At 38.9% G+C, this 15018-nt stretch overlaps 1 long non-coding RNA gene across 2 annotated transcripts; it reads left to right on the top strand.

Annotated features, from left to right (window-relative positions):
* The first annotated feature begins 1649 nt into the window (after positions 1 to 1649).
* LOC129684832 (uncharacterized) lies at positions 1650 to 12762 on the top strand. 2 transcript variants are annotated; one of them, XR_008721404.1, is made up of 4 exons: positions 1650 to 1922; positions 6031 to 6168; positions 10062 to 10322; positions 11549 to 12762. It is a non-coding gene; the product is annotated as an uncharacterized LOC129684832 (long non-coding RNA). The 2 variants fall into 2 exon arrangements; XR_008721405.1 differs by having other exon boundaries at positions 9701 to 10322.
* The last annotated feature ends 2256 nt before the right edge of the window (positions 12763 to 15018 follow it).

The following is a 15018-nucleotide window of genomic DNA, read 5'->3' as shown; positions in this document are numbered from 1 at the left end:
GATTGAGAGACCCTGCCCCAAAGAACAAGGTGGAAGAGCAATTGAAGAAGGCTCCTGATGTCAACCTTGGGTTTCCACACACATGGGCATGTGCTCCCACACAGATACACCATTCACACCCTACACCTGAAGATTAAAGGAGGGAGAGGATTGGACTTAGAATTTATTTGCTCTGAAATCTTGAACTCACTGCACAGTGAGTGCTGGAATGACAGCCATGTACCACACAATCATCTTGAAGCTGCAGCTTCTCGTGTGTGTATACAGTGTGTCTATGTTTGTGGGTGTGCCTGTGGAGGTCAAAGGCCGATAGTGGGTGTCTTCCTCGGTTGCTTTTCTTGGTTTTTGGAACAGGATCTTTTACTGGAGCGCAACAATTAGCTAGACCTGTCGGCCTGTGTACCGCAGAGATCCTTCTACCTCTGCCTCTTCAGTGCTGGGAGTACAGCTGGCCGACACCTGGGTACTGGAGAGGCGAACTCAGATCCTTCTGCTTTGGAAACAAGCATGTAACTGGCAGAACCCTTCTCCTAGCCCCAAGCCTCAGCTTGTGTGTGTGTGTGTGTGTGTGTGTGTGTGTGTGTGTGTGTATGTGTGAAATATCTGATTTATTTGTATTTTTGTAATTAAAATATTAAATACAGTAATATTTTATACTAGTTTTACACTTATGCTGGGCCATGTTGATTTTGCTTGGAGAATATCTTGCTGTGGAAAGATGTGGAGTGACTACTGTTAAGTATAGATACTAACAATGAAGGGCTAAGTCAGGGACTTAGGGCTAAGTCAGAACATTTCTCTATGTGAATCGGATATGGAAATGGCCAGCCACAAGTTCCATACAGTGTCATTGTCATTAAAGCTGATTTGATTTTAAGATCCTGCTGCCTCTGTATTGATGGTGTCCTGTTAATCGTTAATGGAATGGGAACCCAGTGGAGGTGCCTTTGATTTCTGTCCTGTATAGTTAGTAGTTTTTAAGTCTCAGCTTTTAAAAATAAAGTTTCCCTTGAATAAAACAAAGTGAACGGATTGAATTTATTTAAACACTTTTTGGCCCTATTCCACAAGAGAATTAATCTTCAGCTTAGTGGATATAGTCTAAAGCATTTCACAGTGCTTATGCTGATCTGGGAAGTGGTTATGGAAGAAAAAAATATCTTTAAATTCTTTATCACAGACTGCCAATTATTAATTAATATCAAATTGAGTGTTTGGCCTAGCTGCAATGATATTTAGTATAGTATTTGTGTGTGTGTACATGTGCTTATGGATCGCCACTTGAATGTGAAGAAAGCTGAGATGTATATTGCAGTCACTGAGGATTTTTATGTACTGGAAACTGGAAAAGGAGACACAGTTGGGTCAGGTGTGGTGGCACATGCTCATAGTCCCAGCATTCAGGACTCAGGTAGGCAGAACTCTGAATATAAGACCAGTCTGGTCTACATAGTGAGTTCCAGGCCAGCTAGGGCTGCACAGTGAGATTTGGTGTGTCCTTTTCTAGGTTGGCCTCAGAAGTTAAGTTTATAAATTTTATTCCCTGAGAATCATAGTTGTTGCTTTATAAGCATGTGCTGAGAATAGCAGAATGTCATGCTGTCTTTTGGGGTTTCATTTATGAAAACCTCTTGGGTAAGGACAAGGTCTTTACAGATAACACTAACTCCTCCTACTTATTTCCCCATTTAAATGTTTCACTTGAAAGATTTGATTTAGGCTGTCCTTGACATTCATGCTGAGATAAGTCCTGGCAACAAGAGGAATTGGGAACAACCTCAAGGGCTTCAGTGTCATCATCAACTCTCTTCTCCCTCATCCAGAGATTTCAAAACTTCAAAGGAAGTGAAAAGTATCTCTTCCTTAGGTCATCTGATTACTTGGTACAAGACTGGAATCAAATAGTTGGAGTAAACCAAAAGGTGAGGTTTAAAGTTGTTAAGTCACCTAAGAGAAAATGATGCTATTCAGAACTTTCACCCAGTAAATCTTTTATTTTATTTTATTTTATTATTTTTTTATATATTATTTTCTTTATTTGTATGTAAATTCCAACTACATGAAACAATTAATAGTTGAAAGAAAAAAAATGAACGTACAGGAAGATTGAAGGACAGCATTCTAGACGGAAGAGTATATAATGGCTTCCAGGCAGAGAGAACACAAAGTGTTAAAAAAAAAAAAAAGTCTTAAGTTTCTCACTTCAACTGGTGAGAGGAGAACTCCCTGCTAGAGGATGGTGTATAAGGTTGAAAAGGAACTGAAAACAGGGACTAGTAATAACCAGGTAACCATTGAAAAGAGTTTAGATCTATTTATGATGACAAAAGGAAATCACTGAAGGATTTTATAGGAAATGACATGATCAGATTTGTACTTTAGAAAACTCACTCTGGCTAATGGAGTAAATGGATTAGTTTAGTTACTCACCTTAATATGATACCCTCTTTGCTGTTATATTAAAAAGTAGGAATAATTATATGTCTTGAAGAAGGATTGAAAAGCCTCTTCTGGCCCTTTTGTCAAGCAAAGAACTTTTTTTTTTTTTTTTTTTTTTTTTTTTTTTTTTTTTTTTTTTTTTTTGTCATCTCACTATTTTAAATGTTTAGAGAAGAAACAAGACCTGGTTTAAAAAACATAGTCTCAGTTGATTTCATGAATTTGGAGCCTCTTCTCTGTTTCAGTACCACCATTAGAAAAGTGTATTTACAGAGTTCTATAGCCTGAAAAGCATATATAAAAAAAAATGCAAATGAACTGCAAGAACCAAGCTTACTCCTCAGAACCTTCAGTCTGCCAAGATGGGAACTGTAGCCTCTGCGAGGCTACAATAAAAGCCTTATTTGGGCTTTAATTGTGCCTTTGTTTCTGTTTTTGTTTTTTAACCATTTAAAAATTCTTGATGCTTAAATTCACTTGAAAAAGTATCCAAATAAAAATATTCCAAGTAAAATGATGATTATTAATTTCTTTTTTTCCCATCAGAATGTTTTATTTTTTAAATTTATCAATTATAACAGAATTTTAAAAATCCATTGAAATAATATCATATCAAACAAATCAAACTATTTTCTTGTTGGCACATACATCAGAATATGTCTAAGAGCTTTTAAATGTATTTCAAGAGTGTGTTTTAAAAGTATGAATATCCAGGTCTCACTCCAGCACAAAAGAGTGAAGATCTCTGTGTTTGTTAGTCAGTTTGCCAGCAGTAAGCCAGAGACAGGTGTTTGTGAATAATTGCTCTATATCATTCATTTGTAGTAAACAGTGCAAGATGTATGTTCTAATTTTAAAATGAGATTGTCTTTAACATTTTCAAGTTAGTACCTCCTCCACTGAGCTTAGTTCTCAAAACATGCAGTAAAGTGTGTTATGGCCTTACAGTATCACCCACCTTTTTGCTTTCAAAGGCGTTATTGCAAGCAGCATAATCAAGTTTGATACCCCTTTTACTCCCGCATATGCCTTAACAAGTCTGACATAGAATTGAGTGTTTGACCACTTAGATTGTGTGGTAGGCTGTAAAAAAGCAGCATTGTGAATAAGTAGTAGACTATGAAAATCTGCTTGATTCATCATTTTTATAAGCGATGTTTGAGGGTGTTCCTTGTATGTTTAGTTATATTTATCTAAAAATAAGTAATATTAAGACTAATACTCTCAGCTAAGTTATAGCACCTTGAATGACAAAACTGTATATTTTTTATTTCTTTTCTATCTTGGTAATGGCCCAGTGCCCTCCTCAGAGACTCATACTTCAACCAAGTACCATGCATGGAGATAACCTAGAACTCCTGCACAGATGTAGCCCATAGTAGTTCAGTGTCCACGTGGGTTACATAGTAATGGGAAGAGGGACTGCCTCTGACATAATCTGATTGGCCTGCTCTTCGATCACCTCCCCCTGAGGGGGGAGCAGCCTTAGCAGGCCACAGAAGATGATAATGCAGCCACTTCTGATGTGATCTGATAGACTAAGATCAGAAGGAAGGAGAGGAGGACCTCCCCTATCAGTGGACTTGGGGAGGGGAATGCGTGAAGAAGGGGGAGGAAAGGTGGGATTAGGAGGGGAGGAGGGAGGGGCTTATGGGGGGTACAAAGTGAATAAAGTGTAATTAATTAAAGTTAAAAAAAACCCTCAAAACCACACTATCCTAAATAGAACAATGAAAGCCTGAAAAGCCAGATCTGTAAGAGGAATAATCAAGATTTCTGAAATAGTATTTGGTATCTACTGGCTCCAGATTGGTTAGTTATAAGGCCAATATTAAGGCATCACGATCCATCAAACTGCCCACTTAATAGCTACAGGCAATATTACAAACGTGAATGGTGAAACACAGCTGTAACTTTTAATCACAAATGTAGCATTTAAAAGGCTTGTTAGTTCAGTGCACAGGCATTTGTTAGTAGGAAATAGTATCATAAATATTAGGAAGAGTTAGCAGTAAATCTTTTAAAGAGGAGTCATAATAGAAATGATTTGTCACTACAAGAAGTAAATTGGCATGGGATCTAGCTCTTCAAATATTAATCAGGTAAATAACTTTGATCTTAATGAGAAATTAATGCTTTAAAGTTTTTTTCTTTGAGAATTTTATTATGTTTGTATATATTATATGTGTATCTATTACATATGTATATATATTATATTAACTTTCTTTATAGGTATGAGTGTTTTGTTTGCATGTGAGTCTCTGTACTATGTGCATACACGGTGCCTGAGGAGGCCAGAAGAGGGTGTCAGATACCCTGGGATTGGAGTTACAGGCAATTGGAAGCTGTCATGTGGGTGCTGGGAATTGAACCTGGATCCTCTGGGAGAACAACCAGTGTTCTTAACCACTGACCCATCTCTCCAGCCCTCATACAATATATTTTAATTGTATTCTTTCCCCTCTCCCAAGATCCTTGCAGATCTCCACATAAGTTGATATGCATTTTCTTTTTTTCAAAAACAAAAAAACAAACAAACAAACCAAACACCCAGCCAAACAAAACAAACAAACAAAGACTGTGGAGTCTGATTCACATTCACCAACTACTCCTGGGCATGATGAGTCTCTGTCCTGGAGTGTAGGAGATATACCCAGTGTCGTTCCATTGAAGAAGACTGGCTTTGCCCTCTTCCAGCAGCTACCAATTGGGAATAGCTTCTTACTTTGTGTACATGTCTGCTCTTTTCTTCTGGGATGTTGTCTGCCTTGAGCTTCTGTAGGTCTTATGCGTCTCTATGAGTTTGTATGTGCATCTGCCCTACTGTGTCTGGGAAGCAGCGTTTCCTTGACATTGTCTACCCGCTATCGCACATACCATCTTTTTGCCGTTCTTCTGGGTATATCTCCAAGCCTCGAGGGGAGTGGTGTGAGAAAATTACTAATTAAAAAGTATTTATTATCTTGTGTGTGAGTGCTAGTGTGCACATACCATGGCACAAATGTGGAGGTCATAGGACAATTTTGTGAAATCCATTCTCTCTTCCCTCCTTTCTGTGAGTTGCATGAGCTCAGGTCACAAGGCTTCCACAGCAAGTGCTGTTACCCACTGAGCCATCTTTTTTTATTTTTATTTTCCCAGAGCTAAGGACCAAACCCAGGGCCTTGGGCTTGCTAGGCAAGTGTTCTACCATTGAACTAAATCCCCAACCCCCACTGAGCCATCTTTACTAGCTTGAGAAATTACTAATTCTAGGCTGAGTTTTCTTGTCTATTTGTTTTATAGTAGGAAAAAGAATTTTGAGACTCAATAGTTTAAAGACCTAAAAACTAAATAATTTATTTTTTTAATTTTTGTTTTTGAGACAGAGTTTGTCTGTGTGGTCCTAGAACTTGCTCTGTAGACCAGATTCATGTTCTGAACTTGAACTCAGCCTCTGCCTCCTGAGTGCTGGGACTAAAGGCATGCCACCACCAAGCCCAGCTCTAGTTAATTTTTGATCTGAGAAATTTGAAAACATTCTAAAATATTTAGCATTGTAGGATGATGTGACTTTTTTTTATTTCTTTATTTTTTATTTTCTTGAAATAGGGTCTCACTCTGAAGCTCAAGATAACATCAAACTCATGATCCTCCTCTCCAGACCTTCTGAGTGCTACTGTTGTATATCCAGACTGGTGTTTCATGTCTTAGTGATTCTATGCTAGGGAGTAAATATGAAAACTACAGGTAATTTCTTCTTGATCTTTTGAGTTGGAATTCTTTATTTGGCTTTATGAAAATAGTTCACTTTCACATAAATATTGTTCAGAAGTGCTATTTGATTTATTTAGCACTCTACAAAGAGCTTTTGTATGGTCATTTGATTTTTGTAATCCTGTAAACTAGATAGGAAGGTGTGTATAGATATTCAGTAATTCACTGTGTTTATTCAACTTCATTCAACATACTTTTTGTTTTGTTTTGAAACAGTTTCCCTGTGTAGCCCTGGCTGTCGCTGTAAACCAGGCTGGCCTTGAACTCAGAGATCAGCCTGCCTCTGCCTCTAAGTGCTGGAATTAAAAAAGTGCATCACAATGCCCAGCTCAACAAATTTGTAATGCCTTGTTCTAAGATAATACTGAGAATACAGGTCAAACAAACAAATGATAAAGATAGAAAAAGAGAGACAGAGACACAGAGAAAGAGACAGACTGATTTTTTCTGGTGCTTATGATATCTATGGGGAGAACAGAATATGAACAAATAAATATAGGTACTTGTCAACTCCACACAGAAAAGCAGAAGGAGAATGTGTGTGTGTGTTATTTTATTCAGAGGAACTGGGGAAAGGCCCTCTGGGTAAGATGCTATTTGAGCACAGTTCCTCAAAGGAGGAATACTGCAGGCAGAAAAAACAGAAGCTACAGAGAGTGGAAGAAGGCACACTTCATGGTGTGTTCACCAACACTAACAGGGACCATGCCGTGCAGCTGCAGTGGGAGGAGCAGGAGGGGAGTCGAAGGGACAAGAGATGGACAAACGGGACACAAGTAACACTTATTGATCTGCTCATTGAGTAAACAGCAGATTGGATTATAACCCTCATCCCCTGACTCCAAATCCATTTTACTTGTAATAATGGCTTCTCTGTAAATGCTTAGTAGGTGAATTCGGGGCTCCCGGGTAACTGAAGAGGGACACGAAACAGACAGTTTTAATTTCATAATCTCTGGATTAGTTACTGATGTTTCAATAAAATGCCTTGACAAAAGCCCACGGAGAAAAGAAGGATTTGAAGTGCTGTCATGTAGAGAAATCAAGGCAGCAAGACCTTGAAGTGGTTGGTGGAAGTGCAGCGTGGGCTGTGGTGGTGGCTCATGGGCTTAAAGCCCCTGCTGCACAGGCCTGATGATCTGAGTTTGATCCCTGGAAGCCACAGTGGACAGAGAGAATAGACCCCTGTCCTCTGACCCCCACGTATGTGCAGTAGCATGTATGCACCTGCGTTCACACACACATCATACATACACATACATATAACAGTAACACAAAAATAACTAAGGAAGCAGAGAACGATGAATGCTTGTACACACCTCACGTTCTCCTTTTTATACAGCCCAGGGTCTTAGTCCAGACATTGGTGTCATCCACAGTGGGAGGGTCTTTCCAGCTCCATTAACCTAATCAAGACAAGTTCCCAAGGGCCAGAGGCTCACTTCACCCAGATGATCCCTCACTTACGTCTAAAGCATTGGTTCTCAACCTTCCCAATGCTGCCACCCTTTAATACATGTTGTGGTGACCCCAACCATAGACTTATTTCATTGTTACTTCATAATTGTAAATGCGCTACTGTTATGAATCATGGTGTAAATATCTGATATGCAGGATAGGACGAGAGCAGACTACTTCCCACTTGTAGTTTAGAGTTTCCCCACTCACGATTTCATTCATCTCACCTTGACATTTAACACTGAGGTACTAGGTTCTGCTAGCAGAAAAAAGACATATGATAGATTTAAAACTACATAGAAACTCTGAGGTGTTTTTATTTTCTACTGACTACATATGCAATATACACATATAACCATAAACAAATTTATGCATATGTACTTAAATATTTTAATAATAATAGTTAGATTAATAGGAATCCAGTTTTCCTTGGAAATAATGTTGCCTATTGCTGGACAAGCTTAGACTGAACATTAAGCTACCTCCATTCCCATACTTTTGGAAGACCTAGCACTATTTGATCAGCTACTACTGAAGTTTATCAGCTGCTTTGCTTTGGGGGTTGTCAATACAGTCACCAGCATGATGGCTTTAAATCTTGAGTAGGGTAGTCAAGAGAACAGATGCTTGAGTGGAGCAATGTCCTATGATACCCAGCTCACTTTAGCTGGGTAGGCAAGTCTTAAGTATATTCTCTGTATACTTAATTATACTTAAATCCATCTGTAAATTGGATTTGATAGTAGCCCCAAGTGGATAGAATTGTGAAGCCTGGTAAATGAGTTAAAATATATGTAAAATGCTCAGAACAATATTGATACAGAGTTAAAAACTAAAAAGAGACAATAGAGAATTTTTAACATGACAGATATGCTGTATTTGATTTCTTACAGCCTGGCTAATTGAAAAATAGTTTGTGTATGTCCTAATGAGTGTGATGGTTGTACTGCCTAGTAGGCTTGAGGTTCAAGTGACTTTTTTCTCTCTGAATTGCTTGTATGTATACTTGCTATTACCACGAAAGAGGGAGTTTTGCATCTTTCGTTTTCTCCTGAGTGATAGATGGGGTAACTGTCTTCCTATGAGGCAGACAGTAGAAGCTTTTAACCTTTTACTTAATGATCAGTTTATATCCATCTTTGATGTTAAGTTCCTCCTTTTCTAAAAAGAAAACCAAAAAAGGAGATCTGGCCTGGGGAGTTTAGTGGTGCTTTTCAGTCATTTAAAAGTGGCAGGCTTTAATTGGTACTTGCAGTCAAGACTTCAAACTGAAATAGACTAGAAAATAACAGAGTCCATTATTCAAATGGTTGGTACTTTATAAAGCACTGCACATTCATATGTATATATGTAAACATACTACTGTGCATATTTGGGACAGCATATGAAGTGATTAAGGCCTAGGACCCTGATCTATGTGGCCTATATTCAAGTTCTGGTTTGTTTACTTGCTGGACAAGTTATTATACTTTTATACTCATCTATAAAAAGAGATAATAAAAGTAAAATTTCCTAGGACTTCTGTAAGTATTAAGTGAGCTAACAGTCTTATTGTATACATGTTATAAAGTGTCATGTTATAAAATGCATTCCTTACCATGAGTCATATCTAAACACAGAAGGAAAAGTCTGTCAATACTCTGTCAATCTCTGTGTGACCTGGAACATTCCATTTGCGTTCTCTCTCTCTCTCTCTCGTAACCTTACTGTCATTCCCTTAAAAGTTTGTGGGTCCTACATTCCCCTAGATCTCCCCACTGTAATGCTGTGTTTTTATTAAGCTTTCTAGTGCCTTCTTCTCTTTTGTCTTCTTTCTGAGCAAAATGGAACATCACTTATGGGTGCATGACCACATGACCTCATTGGATCCTTCCTTTGAGGACTGCTGAATTTGAAAGGATAGACAATATTAGAGATGTATGGTGGAGACATCAGTGTAGACGGGAGTCAGCAGTGTGACTGTAGTGGCCTTAAAAAAGTTTTAAAAGATTTTTTTTTTGTTGTTTATGTGTGTGTGTCTGCGTGTGTATATACCATGTGTGTGCAGGTGCTGAAGAGGTCAGAAGAGGGTGTTGAATTTCCTGGAGCTGGAGTCACAAGCAGTTGTGAGTTGTCTGATGTAGGTGCTGGGAATGGAACGTCAGTCTTCTAGGAGAGCAGTAGACACCCTTTAACTGTGGAGCCTTCTCTCTAGCCTCTTATCCTTTAAGTTTTAATAAAAGAATAAAGGAAATTGCAAAATATTGCCCACAGAAATGAAAGAAAGCTTTAATTATGGACAGATGTGCCTTGTGCATGGTCTTGATGACTCAGCATTATTGCTACTTCTCAAATTGATGTGTAGATTCAATGTTATCTCAGTAAAAAGCCCAGTAAATGTGTTTTTTTGGTTTTTGTTTCTTCTTTAGGTTGAGACAGCATCTTATGTAGTCTGGACTGGTACACTCACTCTGCACCTGAGGATGACTCTGAACTTCCTTACGATTTTCCTACCTCTATCTCCTGAGTGTACACTTAGCTGTGAGCACCACACCTGGCTCTTACTGACATTCTCTGCAGTGGTTTTAGAAATTGACCAGGTGATTCCAACACAAGAGAATTCCAAAAAAAATACCCAGAATAACTGGACTCAAAACAAAACAACTCTAAGATGCCTTTACAAAGAAAAGGTATATTGAAAGGCTATGCTCCCTGATTTTAACCATTATTACTAAGCTGTATTTGTCAAAACAGTGGGACTTGCACAAGAGACAGTTACATTAAAAGAACAGCAGACAGTTCTGGGATAGACGAGTACATATATGGACATTTGGCTTTTTACAATGGTACAGAGGCATTGTAGTGGAGAATGATAGACTTCTCAACTAAAGGTACTGGAACAACTGGCCATCTCTATGTAAGATGAACATGGAAACTGACTCAGAGTAGCTCATGAACTCAAAATTTAGCAGAAACATTAGGACAAAAGTATTAATGACTTGGAGTTATGGAATTATTTTGTAGATAAGATGTTGACATTATAATCAATAGAAAGTCAAAGTGGTAAATCGACTTTACCAAAATTTAAAAATTCTGTCTTCAAAGATACCAGTTAAGAGGATGGAAAGAGCCAGCCAGGGTGGGGAGATGGATAAAGGCACTCACCATTCAAGCTTGACAACCCGAGTTCAATCCCTGGAACCCATATAAAGGTGGCAGGAGAGACCACAGATTTGTCCTCTGACCTCCACATTTGTCACATGACATGGGTGCCATCCTACAAATGGCTTTGTTTTGCTTTGTTTTGTTTTTAAAGAGAGAATGAAAAACGGCATGGCGGTGCAAGCCTGTAATCTGAGCACTTGGAGGCAGTGGTAGGAAGATTAAGAGTTCAAGGTCCTTAGTTCTTTGTATATACTGGATATCAGTCCTCTGTCAGATAAAGGGTTAGTGAAGATTCTTTCCCAATCTGTAGGCAGTCGTTTTGTTTTGATGACGGTGTCCTTTGCTTTACAGAAGCTTTTCAGTTTCATGAGGTCCCATTTACTGATTGTTGCTCTTAGAGCCTGTGCTGTTGGTGTTCTGTTCAGGAAGTTGTCTCCTGTGCCAATGAGTTCAAGGGTATTCCCCACTTTTTCTTCTAACCGATTTAGTGTGTCAGGTTTTATGTTGAGGTCTTTGATCCACTTGGACTTTAGTTTTGTGCAGGGTGATAAATATAGATCTATTTTCATTTTTCTACATGTAGACATTCAGTTGGACCAGTGCCATTTGTTGAAGATGCTGTCTTTTTTCCATTGAATGGTTTTGGCTTCTTTGTCAAAAATCGAGTATTCATAGGCGTGTGAATTTATTTCTGGGTCTTCTACTCGGTTCCATTGATCCTCCTTTCTGTTTTTATGCCAATACCATGCAGAACTAAAGAAGCTGAAAAGCAGCAAGCCAAGTAATCCAATTAAAAAATGGGGAACAGAGCTGAACAGAGAATTCTCGACAGAGGAATATCGAATGTCAGAGAAACTCTTAAAGAAATGCTCAACCTCATTAGCCATCAGGGAAATGCAAATCAAAACGACCCTGAGATTTCACCTCACACCCATCAGAATGGTCAAGATGAAAAACTCAAGTGACAACACATGCTGGAGAGGTTGTGGAGAAAGGGGAACCCTCCTCCACTGCTGGTGGGAATGTAAACTGGTACAACCACTTTGGAAATCTATCTGGCGCTTTCTCAGACAATTAGGAATAGTGCTTCCTCAAGACCCAGCTATACCACTGCTAGGTATATACCCAAACTTTGCTCAAGTACACAAAAGGGATATTTCCTCAAACAATTTGCTATATGTTTATAGCAGCTTTATTTGTAATAGCCAGAACCTGGAAACAACCTGGAAACAACGGAGAAATGGATACAGAAATTGTGGTATTTTTACACAATGGAATACTACTCAGCAATCAAAAAGGAGGAAATCATGAAATTTGCAGGCAAATGGTGGGATCTAGAAAAGATCATTCTGAGTGAAATATCCCAGAAGGAGAAAGATAAACACGGTATATACTCACTTATATAGACCTATAAGATATGATAAACATAATGAAATCAATACACCTAAAAAAGATAATCAAGAGAGCGGACATGGGGTAAGATGATCAATCCTCGTTTAGAAAGATGTGCGTTGAACGTATGACAGGAGTCTACTGAAGGCATCTGAAAGACTCTAACTAGCAGTGTTTTCAAAGCAGATACAAAGACTCAAAACCAAACCTTTGGCAGAGTACAGGGAATCATATGAAAGAAGGGGAGTTAGTATGATGGGGAAAGGATAGGAGCTCCACAAGGACCAAATATATCTGGGCACAGGGTCTTTTCTGACATTCAACCAAGGACCATGTATGGATATAACCTAGAACCTCTGCTTGGATGTAGCCCGTGGTAGCTCAGTAACCAATTGGTTTCCCATAGTAAGGGGAACAAGGACTATTTCTAACAGGAACTCAATGGCTGGCTCTTTGACCTCCCACCCCCCAAGGGAGGAGCAGTCCTGTTAGGCCACAGAGGAGGGCTTTGCAGCCAGTCCTGAAGATACCTGATAAAACAGGATCAGATGAATGGGGAGGAGGCCCCCCCCATCAGTGGACTTGGAAAGGGGCAGGGTGGAGATGAGGGAGGGAGGGAGGGACTGAGGGAGCGGGACACGGCTGGGATACAGAGTTAATAAAATGTAACTGATAAGAAAAAAAATAAAATTAAAAAAAAAGAGTTCAAGGTCACCACTGACTGCCTAAGTGACTTCCAAGGTACCCTGGATTACATGAGAGCCTGTCTCAAAAAACAAAACCAAACAACAACAACAAAAAAAAATTGAGTGAGGAAGTGAGAAAATAAAATTGATAGACCAATCTTCTAAAAAAAAAATATATATATATATATTAAAGGGCTTGTCTACAGGACCCTTGAGATTCAGAGGTTAAGAGCACAAATTTTTTGCTTTTCTAGAGAATGCAGGTACAATTGTCTCACAACATCTGTAACTCCAGTTCCTGGGAATCTGACACCTTCTGGCTTCCTTGGGTTTCTGCACACATGCTGTACACATACAGACACTCAGGTGGAACACTCAGAAGCATAAAATAAGTAAAAAAAAAAAAAAAAAAAAAAAAAAAAAGACAATGCAATTTAAAAAACCTAGGCTCACATTTTCCCAAAGAAGATAAATGATAAACACATGGAAAGATCTCCAATATCATTACTCACCAAGGAAATGCAGATTAAAATCTGGGGTCATATGCTACTCCATGTAATGTCTATATATCACCAAGATAGAGTTTAACATGCTGAGCAAAAGAAGACAGATAAAAAGAGCACATATTGTATAATCCAAGTCCCATGAAACTCTAGACAATGCAAATCTATCCATAACAACAAGAGGGGATCACTTTGTCTAGGAAGGTGTCAGAGGGCACAGCTGGGGACGGAGCAGAGTGAGAGAGGGGCAGATCTGTGGTGATTCACATCCGAAATCCCAACACTCAGGAGACTGAGGTGGAATCTCACAGTTCCAATCCAGCCTGGGTTAGATATCGAGTCCCTAATCTCAACAAACAAACAAGCAAGCAAATACCAAAAACCCTAAGAAAACAAAACAATGAAATACTAGACAGTGGCACCACAAAGGGCCATCAGAAGCTTGCCGTGGTCCACCACCTCATTTTCTGACTGCGGTGTGGTTGTCAGGAGTTTATCCATACGTCAACATAGCAGTCTATACTTTGAAAACAGAACAGTTCATCATTGCATTTCAAGAGAACCGTGGAAAAAAAGATAGGAGTTGCAACATGTGTGTGAGTCTTTCAGGTGAAGGTGGTTATTCAGTGTGGGGCTGGAAAGAGGGCTTCTGGAACTGGGGTGAAAAGCCGGAAAAGAGATTTGAGGAGCAGATTGTCTCCTTTTATCTGAGTGTTCTTCTCTTGTCTCAGTTCCTTCATTAGCGTACCCACCATGACGGGTACTGTTTAATGACAGTGCTGTGCTATAGAGTTGATAGTTGAAGGGATCTGAAAGACTGATTACTTGGCTATAGAGAAAAGGTACTGAGGAAATAAGTACAGTAAATAAAGAATGGTGAAGAGTAAGAAACAAGTAATGACCAGAAGAGTGTTCAATACAAAGAAAAGGAGTGAGTAGAAAGAAATGACATGAATCCCAAAAAGACAATTTGTAAAGAATATGTGGCTATTAGTGTCTAATGTCATAGAGCTTCATTTGGCATCTTTAACAGAGCTAACTACACAATTCGGCTACTGAGAGCACTTCATTCCTGCCCAACCATGCTAATTAACTGAAATGTGTTCGTTGAAGCCTATTCAAGAAAGTAATTCTCTTTGCAAGTGGCTTGTTTATTTCCGGAGTTATCAAAGCATAAAAAAAAAAAAAATCAATGTAGGGTTTAAAACAAACCTTGACTGTTTTAAAGAGCAGATAGCTACAGTGTTACATATGCAAAGAGTAAACCACAGATACTTCTAGAACTCATTCTCAGAAGCCTATGATTCAAGTCAGTATGCCTAGTTTAACCTGGCTTTCCTCAAACCAAGTTCCTTTTCTTAGCAAAAACTTTTCTGTCAGGCCTGGATTGCCTCAGTCTGGCTTGGTTATCAGGGGAGCATCTGTGTTATGCTGTGTTTAGTCCCATGGAGTTCTAGGGCTTTGGGTTTAGAGTTTTCTTTCCTTTCCTTTCCTTTCCTTTCCTTTCCTTTCCTTTCCTTTCCTCCTTCCTTCCTTCCTTCCTTCCTTCCTTCCTTCCTTCCTTCCTTCCTTCCTTCCTTCCTTCCTTCCTTCCTTTCTTTCTTTCTTTCTTTCTTTCTTTCTTTCTTTCTTTCTTTCTT

The sequence above is a fragment of the Psammomys obesus genome, unplaced genomic scaffold, assembly GCF_907164565.1.
Source record: "Psammomys obesus unplaced genomic scaffold, mPsaObe1.curated_primary_1811, whole genome shotgun sequence".
NCBI lineage: Eukaryota > Metazoa > Chordata > Mammalia > Rodentia > Muridae > Psammomys > Psammomys obesus.
Note: the sequence above shows the minus strand (reverse complement) of the source record. Positions and strands in the feature narration are given on the sequence as shown.